The following is a 17,685-nucleotide window of genomic DNA, read 5'->3' as shown; positions in this document are numbered from 1 at the left end:
TTCCCTCTTATAAAGTTCCTTGTGGTTAGATCAAACTTATTCAAATAATCCAGGAGAATATCACCACCTCAAGATCCATCACTTACATCTTCAAGGTCCATTTTAACACATATGGTCCCATAATCATGGAGCCATGGATTAGGATGTAGACATCGTGGAGACCCATGGTTCAGCCTATCACAGGCCCTACCTGATTGTCACCACATCTGTCCATCTAAATCTCTCCTATTTGGTACCTACCTGTGTGATGTCATTCAGACATTCCCTCTGTCTTCCCTCCTCCCCAGAATAAGGTTCACAAATTTGCATGCTGTGTGTGGCTTTCCATGGAAGCCAATAAAAGAAAGAGAGGAGACGCCAAGGGGGAGCAAACAGAGAGGTGACAAGTCCCTTCTGATTAGGGACAAGAGGCCTGCTCTTTGGTACCAGATCCCAGCAGGGCCAGACCTGACCCACCCCTTACACACAGCCTCACTTCATGTGAACTCTGATGCCCACACTCTCACCAGCTCCTGAGGCTAGCACGGTAGCTGAATTTCAACAAAGGCCTTTTATCTAGGGGATCAGATGAAGAAGCCCACACCTCCTTTAGGGGAAAAATACTAGGCCTCCATTCCAGTAACATTTAGCTTTTCTTATACTAGATGAATCAGAGTAGAACTGAGCTAACAATCTGTCTTGGTGTGTTTTGTGTTTTTTTGCTGTAACAATACCTGAGGTTGGGTAATATATAACAAAAAGAGGTTTCTTTGCCACAAAATTCTGTTGCCTGGAATGCCCACGTTTTGGCAGACTGGTGAAGTTGGCAGTTTGGTAAAGGCCTCAGGCTGCTTCCACTCTTGGCAGAAAGCGAAACGGGAGTGACCACAGGCAGAGATCACATGGAAAAGGAGAAAGCAAGAGAGAGACTGAGGAAGCCCTTCTCTTTGAGAACCTCCCCTCTTGGGAACCTCCTCATTCCACTGATGAGAAGAACTTGTTCATGCTTGCAGGGTAGGATGGGGGCACTAATGTATTCAGGAAAGATCCATCCACACAATCTAAACACCTCCCAGAAACACCCAGCTCCAAACACTGCCACATTGGGAATGAAGTTTCCATCAGGAGTTTGGTCAAAGACACACCACATCTCAGCCGTACCAGGGCTGCAGTGAGCTGATCACGAAAGCCTCACAAACCTGGTCTTGCATGAGGACTTTAGGGATCCGGCTCTTCTCAGCCCAAATGAGATACGAAAAGGAGGTCTGCCTAGCTATGTCACTGGGCACCTGTCGGTCTTCCTCTCACATAGGGCCTGCAGGCTCCTCAGGAAACTCATGGAGTAGGCAATTGTCCAGCAAGGTCTGGGAGGAACCAAGGTAGACAAATGGGTCTAGCTGGTAGGAGAGGATGTCAGACTCCAAGCAGCTCCTCCCCCATGGCACAGCTTCATGGTGGTCACCTGCCTCTCTGGCTGGCCACCTTGATGGAGCAGGAGCATGCTCAACCCTGTCCACACTTGCTGACGGCTTGGATGCTAGTGTTCCTGACCCTGAGCCCTGTTCCAACACCTGGTCCCCATGCACTCCTCCCAATTTCACTGGGCTGGTATCCCTGATTATACCAACCTCTCTCAGCTCAGACCTTGCTTCTTTTCCTGGATCTGATCCCAGGTATTCCTCCCACTTATTGTCCATTCCTAGCCCATAGACAGACTTTCTCTGCCTAAGGTCTAATACCTCATTCTGCTACAATGAAGGGGCTTCTCTTCCATTTGGTGCTTGCAGCCAGCACCTCTCTCAGAGTCCCCTGGACTCTCACATTACTAGAATAATTCAGCCCTCCTCTGAGAAGGGACAGGAAAATCGCAGGCCAGACAGTGAGTGAAAGGGCAGGAGTGGAGGGAAAAGGGAGGATTGGGGCAGGAAAGTGGGCCAAGAATATCCTGGACCTAATGGTCAGCAGAGGTTCCCTGGCATTAGGTGGTACACAAGGGCTCAGGCTGCCCATGCTCAGAGAGCACAGGACAGTGGGCACTCATTCCCATTATGCCTCCTAGTACTTGAGTGAAAAGAGGAAGGTGAATCGTATAAGGGAAAGTCTTATTGCAAAAGGAGAAGTGGAGACCTCAGAGTGACCAAAGAAATAAGGAAGGTGGGTAAGGAGGGGGAACTACATCATATACAAAGTTTAAAAAGTAGATAGAAGGATTGAAAGACAGCCCACAGAGTGGGAGAATATATTCACAAATCAAATGAGAATATATAATGAACTCCAACACTCAATATCAAAATACAAAACCTCATTCAAAAATCACCAAAGGAATTCAATGGACACTTCTGCAAAGAAGATATGCAAAATGTCAGCAAGAACCTGGAAAGATGCTCAACTTCATTAGTCATTAAGAAATGCAAATCAAAACCGCAATGAAATACCACTTCACACCCTTTAGGAAATCTACAATTGTTTTTTAACAGAAAATAACAAAATGCTGGACAGAATATGGGGAAATTAGAAGTCTTATGAATTGCTGGTGAATGTAAATTGGGATAGCCAATTTGAAAAACAGATTAGTGGTTCCTCTAAAAGACAAAAACACAATTACCATAGGATCCAGCAATTCCATTCCTGAGCATATAACCAAAGGACTTGAAAGCCATGACTTGAATAGATACTTGCAAGCTGTGGCAGCGTTATTGGCTATAGTTATAAGGCAGAAAGATAGCAAGGGTCCACCAGCAGATGAATGGGTACACAAAATGTGGTATATACATACAAGGGAATATCATTCCATCATAAAAAGGAATGAATTTCTGATACATGCTACAGCAGGAATGATCACTGTAACAGTATGCTAAGTGAAATTAGCCAGACATAAAAGGAAAAATATTGTATTATTCCACTTACAGGTAGTAGAATATGCAAACATAAAGACAGAAAATAGATTAGAGATTACTTGGTACTGAGGGAAGGCAGGGTAATTTCTTAAAGGTTACAGTGTTCCTCTTAGAATGATGAAAACGTTTTGAAAATAGGTAGTGACGATGGTTGTAAAACATTGTGAATGTAATTAATACCATGGAACTGTACAATTAAAATGTGTTAAAGTGGCCAATTTTATGTTCTGTATGTTTCACTAATTTTTAAAAGTTAATATACACCAGCTGGGGAAAAAAATGGCAAATAGGAGGCAGGAGTAACTTGCAGCTCCTACTCGGACAGATAGAGTAGGACGTGGAGACTCACATCATGAACTTTTGCTCCAAGAACTAGTGCAGGAAAACACCTGGAAAGCTGACAGAATCCCCAGACCCTCTGAAGGCAGCAGATTGCTGCTGCTGGCCCCAGGAAACACTCAAAAAACTGTTTAAGTATCTAAAATGTGAAAGGGGAATCATCTGCCCATGAACACACGCCCTCACTGGGAAAACTGAAAGTCCAGATCATAGGAGTAGGATGTGACCTTACCTGAAGCTCAGATGAATTTAGAGGGCTGAATGAAATACAGGGGTAGAAGAAGCAGTGTGAAGAGCCCCGTGGGCACTGTCAGTTCCCATGGAAGCGATTTCTGACTTTGTCTCACAGGTGTCCCTAGAAAAGGCTGACAGAGGAACTGGGAAAAGACCACAGAAAGAAGGCAATTTCCAGCTGAACTTTGTAATGATTTTGACTGAACGTGAAGTTTCCTGGACAGACCCTGGGAGAGGAGGGAGATCAGGAGTACAGACACAGCACAGAAGCTACAACAGGTGAGGAAGTGTGAAACCTAAAAGCCCTGCTTGCTTTCTCAGCCAGGAGGCTGGTAACCTGGGGCAAGTTCTCAGTCCTGCTCACCTCCTGCCTGGAAATAAACTCAGTGCCGTTGGTGAAGCATAATAGGAATGAGATGGGCCTTTTGGGCTGCATGGGAGCTGAGTGAGGCCTGTAATAGCTTTCCGCCACTTCCTTGGTAAACTATATGACACAGCAGAGGTAGCCATATACCCCTGAGAACATAATTCCATTGGCCTGAGAACCACACTCCCATCCCCCACAGCTGCTGCAGCAAGCCTCACCCAAGGAGAGTCTAAGGTCAGACCTAACGCTGCCCCCACCTGACAGTTTTTCTCTACTCACCTTGGTACCCAAGACAAAGGGCATAATCTCTTGGGAGCTCTACGGCTCCTCCCATCAACTGATCCTCCCTATACTACCACAGATGATGCTCTCTTGAAAGCGCCACCTCCTGGCTGAAGGTCAATCAACACAAAACTATCACAATAAACAAGACTAAAACCCAGGGCCCTCACAGAGTCCACTTCACTCCCTGCCACCTCTACCAGAGCAGATGCTCGTACCCATGGCTGAGAGACCTAAAGACAGTTCACATCACAGCACTCTGTGCAGACACTCTCCAGTACCAGCCCAGAGCCCAATAACTCTGCTGGGTGGCTAGCTCCAGGAGAAAAATAACAATCACTGCAGTTCGGCTCTCAGAAAGCCACATCACTAAGGGAAAGGGGAAAGTATCACATCAAAGAAGCACCCCATGGGACAAAAGAATCTGAACAGCAGTCCTTGAGCCTCAGATCTTCCCTCTGACATAGTCTACCCAAATAAGAAGGAAGCAGAAGAGCGGTTCTTAGAAGATGACAAAACAAGATTCTTTCACATCCCCAGAAGACCACACTAGCTCACTAGCAATGAATCCAAACCAAGAAGAAATCTCTGAATTGCCAGAAAAAGAATTCAGAAGGTTGACTATTAAACTAATCAACGATGCACAATGGTACAGGATATGAATGGAAAAATCAACAGTGAAATAAATAGCATAAATAAAAACCAATCACAACTTCTGGAAATGAAGGACACACTTAGACAAATGCAAAATACACTGGAAAGTCTCAGCAATAGAATTGAATAAGTAGAAGAAAGAAGTTCAGAGCTCAAAGACAAGGCTTTCTAGTTAACTCAATCCAAGACAAAGAAAAAAGGTTTTTTAAATATGAACAAAGCCTCCAAGAAATTTGGAATTATGTTAAACGAACAAACCTAAGAATAATTGGTGTTCCTGAGTAAGAAGAGAAATCTAAATGTTTCAAAAACATATTTCAGGGAATCATCAAGGAAAACTTCCCTGGCCTTGCTAGATATGTAGATTCCACAGCTCTTTCCACTGCTACCTCTCACCATTTAGGTGAAAACTGGATGCTAAGCTCAGCAGGGACAGAGTCTGGGTCCAAAAGTCCCTTCTGGGAGGGAGGCAGGAGCTAGGGAAGGAAAAGAATCATAGAACTAGAGGAAAAGTGGGTGAACTGAGGTGTAAATAGTTGCATGCCCTTTGTTTTAAACAGCACCCAGGATTTAGGTAAGAGAGAACAGAACTCTGGCCCAGTGAGTTGTGTAATGAATTACTTGTCATGAGGCAGGAAAAAGGGAGAATGCTGAGAGTCAGACCTTAAGTGAGTGAAGGAGCAGGTCAGCAAGAAACTTGTGGTTCCTGGTAGAGCTGGCTTCCAAGGAATTCTTCCAGATATATCTGTTGTGTTTTATTTTCTGAATCTGGAATATAGACTGTGAACTTAGAAGAGATAAATCATTTAAAAGTGAGGATGAGGAACATAAACATGTCCCATCCCCTATTCTTTTATGTATGACCTCAATGATGTTCTTGATGCCCATCCCTCTACCTAGAACTCTACCTAGTGAACTATTCTTCTTTCAAGACTTCACTCTCCTTTTTTAGTTTTCTCCTTTCCTTCATGGATATTTCCACTCTCCAGTAAAGCCTTACGATTTTTTTTTATTGTTTATTTTCTGCCTTTGGTTACTGAAGTATGAGCTCAAAAAACATTTCCTTAATGTAATAATGACTTAAATAATAAGTCCTAAGAGTTATTAAAGATAATAGTTATGATCCCACCTTACAACACAAGAAACCGAGGCTCAAAGACTGTAAGTTGCTGGTTACCTATGTGGGAAACCTGAGGCTTGAGCATCCTGAGTCCAAGTCCAGTGCTCCATCCACCTACACCATGACCCTGGACCATGGCTGAAGAGTGGAAGGGCACAAGCTCCAGGGAACGTCAGAGGCAGCTGGGGTAGGTAGTTCTGGAGACTGACAGAGGAGTCTATTTCCACCTTCAACTCTGAATAGCTGTTTTACTCATAACACAAGGTTCTACCTCTCTGTAATCAGTTTCTCATCACTGAAATTAGGGTAATAATAAAACCAGCCACACCTACTGAACATTTGGCAAACTAGACTGTGAATTCCTTGAGGTCACGGTTCATGTCTGTTTTTTCTGAAGCTATGCCCACCTACCTAAAATCCTGCTTGACACACAAAAGGTGCTCATTAGGTATTTGTGAGTTACAAGGACAGGGGAACATGGGTGTGTACGTGGCCATTACCACTGGCATTGAGATCAGACATAAAAGAAGCTTTCATCTCAGTGTTTCCCCAGGTGGATCCTCCACAGTCCATCAATTCTGGGCACGGAGGTCCAAGCTCTGTCCACCCCTTTAACCCTGTCCACAGGTGGGCGGGACAAGCATCCCAGGATGTGGGCAGCAGTGGACAGGAGTAGTCATGAATAGGCAGGAGCTCTTAGAGATCCAGCAGGTGCTGCACCATGAGTGCCTCTGTGCTGAGCCCCAGCAGATCCTGGGTAGCATCTCTGGGATCCTCCAAGCAGCCTCCCTGCTCATCCTGCTTCTGCTGCTGCTCAAGGCAGCCCAGCTCTACCTACACAGGCAGTGGTTGCTCAAAGCTCTCCAGCAGTTCCTGTATCCTCCCTCCCACTGGCTCTATGGGAACAACCAGGAGGTAGGAAGGAGCTGACAGGGGAGTGGGAGGGCAGGGAGGGCCGACACTCTGAGGCCTGTTCAGAAAGTCCATGGGGAAAGGCTTCACAGTGTGCTGAGCATGTGGCCTCCAAGGAACACCCAGCTCGCCTCTCCAATCATGGCTTTTGCCAGTCACTGGGAGCTCACTTCTACCCAAGAAGCCCATCCCACTGGTCCTCAGCTCTGTCACCCACGCCCTCCTTCTGCAGATCTGAAGTGTGTCCTGGCAGCCCTACATGTGGATGGCAACGCCTGGTCGTTCCTGGGTCTCCTCCTCTCCAGGCTGCACAACCCCAGCAGCCTGAGCTGTTCTCAGAGAACAAGGTTCTAAATGCTCCCTGCCCAGTAACTAATTGCTGGCCTAACTCTCTGCCTGGCCTCGAGCTTGTCTGGAAGCACAGGCACCCATCTGAGGAATAACTGCCCTGTGGGGGGTTCCTGGTCTGTAGCGATCATAGGCAGGAATCTCAAGAGGTGTCAGGCTGCAGGAAAAGAGCTCACTCTGCTGGGATGAGTGGCTGAGGTCAGGTGGCTGGGTCTGCTCAATTTGTCCAAGACTGAAGGGAATTTCCAGAAAGGTGACTTCAGGGCTTAAAATCTGACTGTTCTGGGCACACAGGAAGAGGGCTGCCTACACGATGTCCTCCAGATGAGGGGATTGGTGTTTGTGTTTCATCATTGAACAGTGTCTATTGACCTCCCATCCCCTCTCCCACGTACCTAGACTATAAGCCCATTGGAGCCAAACATGTCACCCTCTCCTGGTGCCCCAGCACCCAACAAGAGGTTGGCACAGTGGGATGGTTGGCCCAGGTGTGAGGAGAAACAGAGGAAGGAGGGGAAGCTGAAGCTGAGACCTGAGATGGGGGCACAGGGACAGAATCCACCCTCCCAGCACTGCCATCACTAGGGGCTGTGGGCTGAGCAAGGTAAGGGGCCTCTGGAGAGGGGCTCACTAAGGGGTTGTGAATTGAACACACTTAAGAGGAGATGGCGGTTGCATGGAACTGAGGTTTCTGACATTCATAATTCCTCTAAGGCACTCACACAGCTCTCCCCACAGGGGCACGGAATCCGGCTCAGGTCAAGTCCTCAGGAGACAGCAAGAGCCTGGATCACTGCCTAGATCATCAGAAATACTTCCAAATTCCTAACTTTTGGAAATCACATAAGATTCCCAAATCTTATGTGATCCAGAATGATCTCCCTGCAGTCAACCTCACCTACACTCCACTCCAATGATGAGAACTAAATGAAGGTTTTCATGGATCTGTCTTTCCTTTGGTGACAGTTCCAGAAGGACCAAGAGCTAAAACAAATTCTGAAATCACAGAAAGATTCGCGAGAGCCTGTCTGCAATGGCTATGGGGAGCAGAGTCTGACTCCTCCTTTATTATCCTAACTACATGAAGGTGATTCTGAGGAGATCAGGTGAGAGCAAAACCTCCTGCCAGCTGTAGCAGCTCTTCTGTCTTGGGTACATATGCCTGGATATATAGAATTCCAGAAGAAAATGGCAGTTCAGCCATCAACCCTACACATTCTACCAACCATTGCCACAGGTACAACCCAGCTTATGGTCAACAATATTCACTTAGTATTGGGTGTTTCAAACAGCTGTGCGGGACCAAATATCTTGCCTTTCTTTTTTTACCAAGTTGAGGTGATCTGAGATGAAAATTGTCCCAGATTTGTAATACAAACGTCATGTCCACACTGACTTGGATTTGGAGCATCTATGTATTCCCTGTCCTGGGTCATGGGGTGACTAAGACAACACCAGTGTAGAAAATCCAGAGGCTCTTTTTCATTGACATTGAAGAAATAACCTATGTTTCTCACCAGTTCCCCTTCCTAGCCCTCTGGATGTTTTTCTGCAGGAATACTGAGTCTGAATTCCTAAGCCCACACTGACTTTCAGGATAGAGATGGAAGGGACAGGAGGCAAGTGGGAGGTGACACAGGACAAACTGCCAATTGACAGACACCAAGAATGGCCCCCAGAAGCACAGAACAAGAGACCAACCCTGCACTCTCACCACAGCCTCCCCAAATGGAGAAGGCAAGGACTTCCATGCTGAGGTGGACATGTTCATGTTCGAGGGCCACAGCACCACAGCCAGCAGTATCTCCTGAATTCTCTATTCTCTGGCCACACACCCCAAGCATAAGCAGAGGTGCCCAGAGGAGATCCAAGGCCTCCTGGGGCATGGAACCTCCATCACCTGGTGAGTGAGGGCCCACAAGATTGGGGACCCCTGCCCTCTCTGTAAAGGGATTCACCTGGTCTGCCCAGGCCCTTCTGATGTTCAGGATGGGTTTCTTTCAGGGACCACCTGGACCAGATGCCCCACACCACCATGTGTGTCAAGGAGGCTCTGAGATGCTACCCACCAGTGCCAAGCATTGGCAAAGAGTTTGGCACTCCCATCACCTTCCCTGATGCGCACTCCTTGCCCAAAGGTATAAATTCCCCCACCCACTCAACTAAGTTCTCCACAGGGACGCGTAGAGGGTCAGAAATCTATGTGTGCTTCAGCAGTTCTGAACATATCTGGGTCTCCTTTTTTCACTTTGACCAAGAGGAGGATGTATAGGAAATCCAAGTGCCTCTTCCTCCTGACCTTCTCCAGCTCCCCCTCCTCCTTACTTTGTAGATAGGATGATGTATGTGAAATTCCTAGCACAGAACTGGGCCACAACAAAATTTCAATAAATATTCATTTCTTTTTTGACTCATAAAGTGCATTTTCTAATGTGGAACACTGGCCTAAATGACCTGTTTAAGTTCCTTTCGATTCTGATATTCCAGCAGACTTGTATTCTAAACTTCTATCATTCCAGCTAACAATCGATCACCTCCAGAATCCAAGGTTTATGATGCTATGGTTAATTCAAATGGTAGCAATGACATTCTTTGATTCTAATACTGCGAACTCCAACACTACAGGATCTGGGGCCAATTGTGTCATTCATGTGTCTTCACTGTCACATCTTTTTAACATCCTCCATATTTGATATGTGTGTAACTCCTTTTTGAAAATTGCAAAGCACTACATATACATGTCAGTTAATCAGACGATGACTCAATCTTTGGAATCTTCTCCAATTTATATCATATTTACAGCCTCTGAATGTGACCTCTGGATTTTAGGGCCTGGAGCCCTAAAATTCTATTCCCTGAGATGTGGAGGGCCAAAGAGAGAATCAGACAGGAACAGAGGGGGATACAGCTGTTTCCTGAGGGGTCAAGTCAAATGAGGGAGATCAGGAATCCCATGTCAAAGGTAGGTCAGCTATTGCACCATCTGTGAGGAACCCTGAGGTTGATGGCAGGTAACAGCTGACTGATGACCAGATCTGAGCCCTCTGTCATGACCATTGGTCACCCAATTACTCACTCCTCATTGGGTCTGAATCCTATCCCAGCCACACACTACCTGTGCGATCATAAGCAAGTCTTCTCTGAGCCTCAGGTGCCTTGTCTAACAAATAAGGATATAAGAGTGCCTACCTTGGGCTGGGTGCAGTAACTCACACCTGTAATCCCAACACTTTGGGGGGCCGAGGCAGGCAGATCACTTGAGTCCAGGAGTTCAAGACCAGCCTGGGAAACAAGGCAAAACCCCATCTCTACAAAAACTAGCTGAGCATAACAGTGTGTGCCTGTAGTCCCAGCTACTTGGGAGGCTAAGGTGGAAGGATCACCTGAGCCTGGTAAGCAGAAATTGCACTCCTGCCTGGGTGACAGAGTGAGACCTTGTCTCAAAAAATGATAATAAAAAAATTTAAAAGTGCCTACCTTGGAGGATTGCTGTGAAGACTGAACAAGTTAATGTAAATCCCTCATCCACTCTTGGGAAACACTTCATAAACATGAGTATATGTGAGTTACTCCAAAAAGTAAGCTATGATGCTTTCCCTTTTTTTGGGTTGGAGCATTGCTCTGTCACCGAGGCTGGAGTGCAGTGGCACAATCTCAGCTCACTGTAACCTCCACCTCCCAGTTTCAAGTGATTCTCCTGCCTCAGCCTCCCAAGTAGCTGAGATTACAGGTACCTTCCACCATGCCTGGCTAATTTTTGTATTTTTAGTAGAGACAGGGTTTCACCACGTTGGCCAGGCTGGTCGCAAACTCCTGACCTCAGGTGACGCACCCACCTCGGCCTCCCAAAGTGCTGGGACTACAGGCATGAGTAACCATGCCCAGCCGCTTTCACACTTTCTTGCTTCTGATTCCTGCATTCCTGCCCCTCAGCCCAAGCTCCCATGCTTAGCCAAGCGCAGCCTATCTCTACTGCAACAGAATCTCGCCCTGCTCAAAGCATGATTTATGGCGCCAGGCCTCTTCTGCATGCACTTGCCTCCTGCTAGCTGAGAAACCAGGCCACTCAAGCGTAGAATCAGTCTTCTATCTCCCCACAAATTCAGAGTTACCTTTTCCATTTATGGCCTTCACCACAACCTGAAAGTGTGACCAAACCCAGAGGTAAGGAGGCCCTGGAAGGAGGGGATAGGGTGAGTTCTCGAGATCAACATCTCTGCTCCCGCTCTGGGCAACCTGTTGCCTCACGGGTGAGAAGCAGCAGATGCGCCCCTGCCTGTCCCAGCCCTGGAGCTCGCTCAGCAGACTGAGCGATACTTCTCACCTTGTGCCAGGTTCTGCCCGACACAGCTACACTTTCCTGCCCTTCTTAGGAGGATCGAGGTGAGGCTTCCTGGGTGGTAATGAGGGTGGGGAAAAGGGGGAGGCTTTGGGTACAATTCTCTTTCCCAATAGCCAGCCAGAAATCACTGTCAGTGGGCATCCCAAACTTCAGTGTGTTCTGGTGCTTTCCTTACCTTAGGAGTGTGGCTCTGTGAATTAGATTAAAATGTAAATTAAACTTCGGGTTTTGTGCTTTTCAATTGTCGGGAATCATAAAGAATGGATTTCTCTCTTCCCACCTTTCTCAATCCAGCCTTTCTCCTCAATTCATTCATTCTCAAATTACTAAATGAAATGCTAAGCTTGTATGTTTTTGTTACCAAGATGTCTTGCATGTCCTAGACTTGAAAGGCAACAGTAAACCTTTGAAGAAACTTTTTTTAAGGCTGTTTATTACCATGGTAATGCTTATACTCAACTCTTACCAAATTTCGCTTGATGTATATCAGTATTTTCAGAAGTCAACACACTAAAGTAGAGGTAGAGAGGGTTGAAAGCTCATTTGAAGAAACTTTTAAACCCATATGTGTTGTTTCTATGTTTGCAGTCTATTTAAACACAATTTTCTTGCTACATGTTAATGTTCAGATTCCTATTACAACTGCCCCACTTGTCAAAATGTGACAGGTGAGGTGAGATCTATATACCTGGATATCATACTTAGAGTCCACATAGCACAACTCTGGCAAGAAAGCAGAAAAAAATTGAGGACAATAAACCCTCTGAGAACAAGACCACTATTTGGTATAAGACATGTAGATTTGGACAGTTTCTGCTGTGTAAAATATGCAATCCACTTGAAATAGCTGTTGGGTTAGACAAGTACACCCTATAACTCCTGCTGTGAAAATCCTCAAAGGCTGCAGCAATCGGCCAGGGGAATACAAATCTCCAGAAGCTTTGTGAGGACTGAGTACAAACAAGGTTTTTCTGAGCGCATACTCTTGAAAATTCTTCAAAAGATGACTCACCTTTTACAAAACAGACTGTAAGCAAATTGTTCCTCTAAAAATGTGCTTCTCGGGGTCTGGTTTACCCAGGATGAGTAGGTCCTGCTTGACATTGGCTGCAACCATGTTGCTGCCACTAGAGGACAGGAGAGTCCAGGGCAGCTCTATTACTAGGTCGGCACAAATATTTACTTTCATGAATTCTATTCCCTTTTACTTTAATTTTTTTCCATTGAATTAAGCCTGTTTCTGAGTGCCAGGTGATGGGGAAACAGATAACAGGCCCTGTCCCTGCCTCTAAGAGTTCACAGTCAAGGCCAAAGATTTGTTTTACAGAAACACATCCTGTGCTCCAGATACACGTCCCTCATCCATCCTTTCACTCACTCATTTGCTCACTGAGCGTCCTGGCTCCTTGCACTGTCCGAGGCACTGGACTGTGACTGTCCGTGGATGGAGCACGAATGCTGCTCAGGGGCCTGGGGAGGGAGAGGCACAGCTGGCAGAGGGTGACAGGCAGCTGGGACGTGGCCTTAGCCTTGAGGATGTGGCATGCAGAGGTTGGGTGAGGATGTTCTCGGCCATCTCCACATGATCACGGCTAGGACGGGGGCTAGAAGGTGGGTAAGGCAACAGCCCATGGAAGGCTTGGCTGCCAGCTGAGGCAGTGGGACGCTGTCCCCGCTGTGATGAAGGGTGTGGGAGGGTCTGAGCTGGGCTGTGGCTTCAGTGTGGAGGGAGGGGAAGTAGGAATCCAGAAAGTCCAGGTGAGAAGACTGAAGGATGGTGAAGAAAAGCATTTCTGGAATAGAATTAGACTACAGGCTCTGGTGGATGGAGGAGTGAAGGGAGGCAGGAGCCTGAACCCTAGAGTGGGAGCCTGCCTCCCTAGAGTGGGAGGCAGATGGGGTAATAACTGAGGACCGCCCACCCAGTGCCCCTCCAGGAAGGCTCCCACTGCCCTTCTGTCTCCCCTCTCCCACCCATCTCAGCCCATCTCTGAGGATCCAGGTCCCTGTGTGTTCCCCTACATAAAGAACACCTGAGCATGTGACCCATCCTCACCCTACAGGACCCGATTGGCCTCCACACTGGGCAACCAGAAATGTTTGTGGAGCAGTGAACAAACCATCCAGCCATGTGATTAGACTCTGTGCCTTAGAGCCTGGCCTTGACCTGCCAGAGGATTTCAGGCCTGCTGAGAGCAGAGGTAGGAGTTAGGAGCCAGCCCTGGAAAATAGGCAGGCTCTGTACAATGTCATGGAAAGCAGAGCGCCGAGGCTTGGTAGAGACGTGTGGGCTGAAAGGAAGAAAGGTGGGGGATGGACATATGAGTTGGCCCCTGAATGCCCAGCTCAGGAAAGGAGCTCAGAGACCAAAGCCTGCCCAGCTCAGAATGGAGTCCAAGGCTGCTTCTCAATTATTGTCTCTGCCTGGCCCAGGAACTGCATTGGGAAACAATTTGCCATGAATGAGCTGAAGGTGGCCATGGCCCTGACCCTATTCTGCTTTGAGCTTCTGCCTGATCCCACCAGGATCCCCATCCCCATGCCACTAATTGTATTGAAATCCAAAAATGGAATCCACCTGCATCTCAGGAGGCTCTTTAACCATTATGGGGACAAGGACCAGCTCTGAGGGCCTCCACCTGCCATTCTGTCTTCCTCACCCCTGCTCCTATCTCCTGCCTGTCTGCCCATATTCTGCTTTCTGTCTACCCACCTACCTGCTGTCCTGCCTCCTGTGCCTGCCCTTCTCTCTCTCTCTCTCTCTCATCTTTCTCCAGAGTCCCTACCTGCTTGTCTACCTGTCTCCTATCCACCTGCATCCGTGAATCTCTGCCCACCTCCCAATCTCCTGCCTGCCCTCCAGCTTGTCTGGAGGGCACTAGTCTCCTTCCTGCCTGCTTGTCTGTTCCTGTGTTAGTTTCCTATTGCTGCTGTAATATACCATCACAACTTCAGGGGTTTAAAATAACAGCTTTTTATTCTCTTACAGTTCTGGAAGTCAAAGTCAGAAATGGGTGAAAACAAGTTCTGGACAGGGCCAAACCCCTCCAGAAGGTCTCAGGGAGAGCCCTGCCCCTTGGCCTTTCAGCTCCAGGGTTTTACTTTTTGCATTCCTTGTTACTGGCCTCTCCTCTCACTTGAAAGCAAAGAGCATTACAAAACTCTCTCTCTTACTGCCCTTGTATCTCTTTCCCTCTTATAAAGGCCCTGTGGTACATCAAGCTCATTCAGATAATCCAGAACAATATCACAACCTTAAGATCCATTACTTACTTTCATCTTCAAGGTCCATTTTGAAATAGATGGTCTATTATCATGGGTTCCATGGAATAAGATGTGGACATCACAGTAGGCCATGATTCAGCCTAGCACAGCCCCTACCTGATCTGTCCATCAAAATTTCTCCTATATGGTAACTGACTATGTGACTGTCATTCAAACAGCCCCTCTGCTTTCCCTTTATTCCCTCTCTGGAATAAAGTTCACAAAGTGTATATAGCATCTGGTTTCCCTTGGAAGGAGATAGAAGAAAAAGAAGAGAACAAAGGGGTAGGAAAGACAGAGGAGGCAGGTCTTTTCTGAGTAGGAAAAGGGGAAGGAAGACCTGCCCTTTGGTGCCAGGACTTCAGCCCACCCCCAGGCACAAAGCTTCACACTGTGTGATCCCTCATGCCCACACTGCCAGCTCTTGCGGCTTCAACAGCAGCTGTTTTAATTAAGGGCTCTTCTCTCACAGGGAGAAGCTCATTCCTGTGGGGAAAAGACTCCAGGCCTCTATTCCATTTATCACACTAGATGAGTTACAGCAGGGCTGAACTGAGGGCTTGTGTTGGTGTGTTTTGTGTTACTACAACAGAATACCTGAGGCTGGGTAATTGATCAAGAAAAGAGATGTATTTGGTTCATGATTCTGGTACCTAGAAAGTCCAAGTTTTGGCAACTGAATCTGGTAAAAGACTCAGACTACTTCCACTCAAGGCAGAAAGCAAAAAGGGAGTGGGCATGTGCAGAGATCACATGGTGAGAGAGGAAGCACTAAAGACTGAGGAAGCCATGCTCCCTTCCAAACCCACATTCTCAGGAACCAATCCCTTCCAGCTAGAGCAAAAACTCATATGCCTCTGCAGGGTGATGTTAATCTATTCATGAGAGATCCACCCCCATGACCCAAACGTGACCCATGAGGCCCAGACTCCCAACACTGCCACACTGGGGATCAAGCTACCAACCAGAGTCTGGGCAGTGACACACCACATCCCAACCAGCAGGTCTGTCGTGAGCTGAGCAGGAAAGCCTTATAGGCCTGGTCTGGCATGAGGGCCTCAAGGACCCAGCCTTTCATACCCACAGTGAGACGTGAGAAGGGAGCCCAGCCTGGCCACATCACGAGGCACCTGTTAGCTGCCCTCACACATGAGGTCTGCAGGCTCCTCAGGAGGCTCACAGAGTGGGCAGCTATCCAGCAAAGGCTGGGAGGAGCCAGGATAGACAAATGAGTCTGGCCAGTGGACAGGATGTCAGACCCCAGGTACTTCCTCCCCACAGCACAGCCTTGTGGTGGTTTCCTGCCTGTGGCTGGCCACCCTGAGTGAACAAGGACATGCACAACCCTGTCCACGCTTGGTGACCGCCTGGGGACTATTTCAGCACCCAGCCTCCTACTTCTCACAGCTTCACTGGGCTGGTATCCCTGCTGTGCCAGCCTCTCTCCATCCAGACCTTGCTTCTCTTGCTGGGTCTGAGTACAGGTGTCCCCCATCTGTAGCCCAGAGTCCTGAATGCCACAGAGAGATCTTCCTCTTACTGAGATGTGACTTTTGTTCTGCTTCTCTGGCAGGGCTTCTGCCTCAACTGATGGCTGTAGCCAGAACTTCCTCCCAGTCCCCTGACCTCCCAGACCACTGGGCTACTTCAGCTCTGCTCTGAGAAGAGGCAGGAAAGGGGCAGCCTAGATAGTGCTTGACTGGGGTGAGAGGGAGAGGGTTGGGAGCGCCCTGCACTGTGTGTTCAGCAGGTCCCCCAGCATCAGGTGGTACATGAGGACTCGTGCTGGCCATGCTCAGAGAACAAAGGACAGTGGGAGCTCAGAATTCTGGGTGGTCATCCATGGAGAGGTGCTCTAATCACTGGATCCCACAGGGCATGAAGTGACCAAAAAGTGACCCTGCTCGATCCATGCACTGGGCAAGACTCAGGCTGAGTGCACATCTGTGTGCATGCTCATTCCATGACACCATATAGAGACACTCAGGCACAGCCACACCTGTATGTGCCCACTGCACACTCCACACTCTACCCACACACATGTACACACATGCCCAGGATCACAGGAGGCAGCAGAGTGTGTTTAGAGAATCAGAAGAATTAAAAAGAATCCATCTTTAGTGCCCACCAGTCCCCAGCCTCCTATCTCCCCTCCCACAGGGAGCCTGTCTATGCCTTCTCACACCAGAGCTCTTAGCTCCTTTTCACACTGACACACACTATCAGAGAATGTTGGTACCATTAATGGAGGATGGGTCAAAGAGGACAGAATCAGAGGCCTCAGCTCAAGCTCCTCCCAGATGAGCGTCTTATAGGTTCCTTCGTTCATACAGAAGTGGGTTAATGGCCCCTTCCCATCCAGCTTCCCAGGCCTCCTCAAGGCCCAATTTAAGCTGATTCAAGTGGGGGAGGGGAGATCCTTTCCTCCAGGAAGCCCCCTCTAATGCAACTCAGCCACCTTCCCCAGCTGAACCCTGAATGCCTGGAGCACCACATGACTGTGAGACAGAATCACTGACAATGGCAGGAGTGCCATAGAGACCCATCTCAGGAGGAGCAGAAGACACATCAGTGACACCAGATTCCATATTTCTTGACTTCGGTGGTGGTTGCAAGAGAATTTGCTTCAGAATTCATTATTTTTAGGTCTTGGTTTACACTATTTTTCCTTATGTCTATTATATTCTAAAAACACACACAAGGTTAAACAAAGAAACACATCTCAGTGAAGGGGCAATCCCCTAAGCCAGTCTTCTGTTCAGTGGTGCCAGGTCATAACCATGAATCTCAGGGCAAAACTTTCCTTGTGCTCACTATGAGTCTTTAAGGTTGGAATGTAAGTTTCTGCTACATTTTTAAGTTTGCCAATTATAGGAGATAAATGAAGCTTCTTGAAGCAAATAGGTGCTCACCAAATGTTTGTTGAATAAATAAGTGAGCTGTGGAA

The 17,685-nt window shown here is 47.6% G+C and overlaps 1 pseudogene; it reads left to right on the top strand.

The window, feature by feature from the left end:
• Window positions 1-8,514: 8,514 nt before the first annotated feature.
• LOC116529102 lies at window positions 8,515-14,406 on the top strand (annotated as a pseudogene).
• The last annotated feature ends 3,279 nt before the right edge of the window (window positions 14,407-17,685 follow it).

Source organism: Sapajus apella, unplaced genomic scaffold (assembly GCF_009761245.1).
Source record: "Sapajus apella isolate SASKATOON/1434 unplaced genomic scaffold, GSC_monkey_1.0 scaffold62, whole genome shotgun sequence".
NCBI lineage: Eukaryota > Metazoa > Chordata > Mammalia > Primates > Cebidae > Sapajus > Sapajus apella.
This window is presented reverse-complemented; position numbering and strand designations above follow the sequence as displayed.